We start from the raw sequence: 3,078 nt of genomic DNA, 5'->3' as shown, positions 1-3,078 counted from the left end.
ATTTAATGATTTTCTTAACATTTATTTTATTGGACGAAATTCATCTACCAACCAATGAAATAATATTTTACAAGAGTGTATTTGGCATGTGATCTCGCGATAAACTGCAAGATTTTAATTCCATTGATTTCATTGGTGGATTGTTCTTGGGCTTCGAAATTTAAAAATGGGTGACAGTCGTGCACAGGCTTGCTAACAATGAATGGCGAGAGAGAATGCGAAAAATTGCTCATTTCCTAACGTTCTGCTGTTGTGTGGCAAGGTTGAATTTAAAAATATATAGTTCAGAATTGTTAATTCTACGTTCTACTAGCATCTGAATACAAAAGTAAAGTGGAGTATTTTATCTACTTTATACTCCTTGTTGATGTTGGGGTGGGGGTACATTGAGTTTAGCCAATACTGGGCTGACAGTTGCAGACCTTGATGGTTCGTGGGGAAAAAAAATTGCGCAAGTTTTTGATATTGTGGCAAAATTAGTATTAATTCGGAATATATGAGATAAATGTAGATAAATATGAAACTTTTTTTTAACAAATATTTTATATGTCAATATCAGATATGATGGAATGGAAGATGGTTACTGGTGAGTATGGCAGTCTTTTTAGGATTTTCCCTTCTGGATTCTTTTCTTTTTTTCTTCATCTCGTTGGATTCCTTTGCAGGTTCGAAAGATTGTATTTCTAGAGAAATGTGCACATTTTTTTCAGATTATTTAGCATTGGTATGAAAGTACTTGAAACACCAGGGCCCCTAATCCTACAATGTACGACATAGCACATGTTGTTTTTGTTTTTAGTGCTCAGTCTTGTTGTCTAAATAACAGCCTCATATAGTGTGTTCCGATGTCGTTGACATCAGAATGAGTAATCAAAGTTTCAGGAACATCTCACACTTGGCAGCCTAGTCCTACAATGTAAGACATGGCACATGTTGGTTTTGTTTTAGTGCTATGTCTTACTATCCAGATAATGGCCTTGTATAGCATGTTCCGATGTCAACGACATTGGAACGAGTAGTCTAAGTTTCAGGAATATCTCACACATTTGGCAGCATACATCGACACTCTTCCACAAATTTATGTGTAATTAATATACTTACTGTGCTGTCTTTATACTGGCAGAATGAAAATATGATACTAGCAAATGGATGCATTTTCACTTTCCGTATGCCAAAGTTAAATTCAAGTAGGCTCATGTTGGGGATATGTTTTCTGAACAAAACGAACCGTTGCTTACAGTTCCAATAGTCATAACATATTTTTATTCAGTTCGTTAAGGAATAATATTTCAACTTAACCTGATTTCGGCCTTCCCGGCTTTCATCGCCTTCCAGCCAACGAAACTTGAAAACAGGTCCATTTCTTTTGTGAGAATTTGAATTTATTAGAGAAAAGACATGAGAGTAAGTAAAGTCTGACTAAAATATTATGACTTTACTTTGTTATTTTAGTTGTCAGTTGTGTGAAATATTCATGAAAATTAGACTTTTTAACTATGTTAGTCGACATCAAAACATGCTACACAGTGCCGTTAATTAGGCTGTAAGACCTTGATGCCCACAATATAAGTATCAGTGTTGAGGTCTTACATGTAGGGCTACCAGGCCCAGAGTGGCCAAATGGTGTAAAGCATTCACCGTTGCACATCACTGACATCTCACCTCAGTCTGCAAGGGTTCAAGTCTCTGGTTTGGCCAATGTGGTATGTGAGAAAGCTTGCCAGTAGCTTCTCGTGGTTTGGTGGTTCTTCTGTTTTCCCAGGTTCTTCCTCCACCATTTATACTGGCTGCCATGTATAGCCTATCTTGTGCTGAAAAATGGTGTTAAACCCTACAACAACAAGTACTTCAGATACCAGCATGGGTTGTTTGTCTTGGCCAAAAAGCACATTGCTCCCATTTCCTTGGCATGATGTAGCAAAATGATATTTCAAAAGTGTCATTTAAAACTAGTAAGCATACTACATAAGGAAACTGATAGACATTTTAAGTTGAGATATAGTAAAGAATTTGATGTCTTGAAATGGGTGTTACATGTGTGCAAAATGTTAGTATTTCAAGAAAAATAAACAAGTTTTGAAGTTGTGCTTATGTCACTTTACAGTTAAAGAGAGAGATAATGCTTTTATTTTAATTGATCATAAATAAATAAATTTAGAACTGATATTTTCAATAGTAACAACATTCCAAGTCTTATTATGTCTGTAATAAGGGTTTCTTTATTAATTACTGTTGTCAGGTCAAATTAAGATATATAATTGTTTACAGTAATGAAATTTGTCCAGTATTAATGTAGGAAAAGAATATATATATATATATATATATATATATATATATATATATATATATATATATATATATATATTATGATACAATCATGTTGCAAGACATGCATGTTTAGTGCACTTCAGTTTGGAGGTTTGGATTATGCTGTAGATTTAGCTTAACAGAATCTCATTGAATAATAGTTTGATACAAATCTTTTCCCAGTATTTAATTTTTTCATTGATCTAATATTTTGATATAAAATGATCAGTAGACAGAAAAGAGAAAGGTACACATTCTAAGCAACAAACACTAGAACAATAAATGTATGAAAGTAGCATTCAGATAGTGTGCATGGAGTTACAGTTTATGTGCAGAAATTAATAGAATCTAATCAAAAGCTAACACTAGTATATATAATCCATTTTAAGTGCATGTAATTGGCATACATATTAATACAAAACAAAACATGGAAACCGTATTGACAATTTTCTTGCAGAAAAATGTATATGCATTACCTGTGAAGTGAATTGTGTGGTATGGTTGATCAGAAGAGCAACATCATTTGCCTGGAAATGCACTCATTTAACAACACATCACAAAAATAAATCCTGCCTATTTAATTTTTGTTTTTGTTCACGAGAGCTACCACTAGCAGTCATATATTATGAGTCATTGACTCCTGATTTGTCTGTCAAATCCAGGAGTCACATTCACATTTTGAGGAGTCCACGATGATTGTTTATACTAAATGCGCACTAGCTTAGTAAAAAAAAATGCGACTGCCAATGATGTAGACTTGGATCTGTTTGC

The 3,078-nt window shown here is 33.8% G+C and overlaps 1 protein-coding gene across 2 annotated transcripts in view; it reads left to right on the top strand.

Moving 5' to 3' along the window:
- LOC149785099 (uncharacterized) overlaps positions 1–3,078 on the top strand; it is a 40,999-nt gene that overhangs the window by 1,419 nt on the left and 36,502 nt on the right. The window contains exon 1 of one of the 2 annotated variants that reach the window (XM_089978861.1): positions 153–262. The exons of the other annotated variant lie outside the window; for it this stretch is intronic. The gene's annotated coding sequence lies outside the window, so the exon portion shown is untranslated. Of the gene's footprint in view, positions 1–152; positions 263–3,078 lie in introns of those variants that run through there. 2 annotated transcript variants of the gene reach the window in all.

The sequence above is a fragment of the Sinohyriopsis cumingii genome, chromosome 13 (assembly GCF_028554795.1).
Source record: "Sinohyriopsis cumingii isolate HCF-2022 chromosome 13, ASM2855479v2, whole genome shotgun sequence".
Lineage (NCBI taxonomy): Eukaryota > Metazoa > Mollusca > Bivalvia > Unionida > Unionidae > Sinohyriopsis > Sinohyriopsis cumingii.
This window is presented reverse-complemented; position numbering and strand designations above follow the sequence as displayed.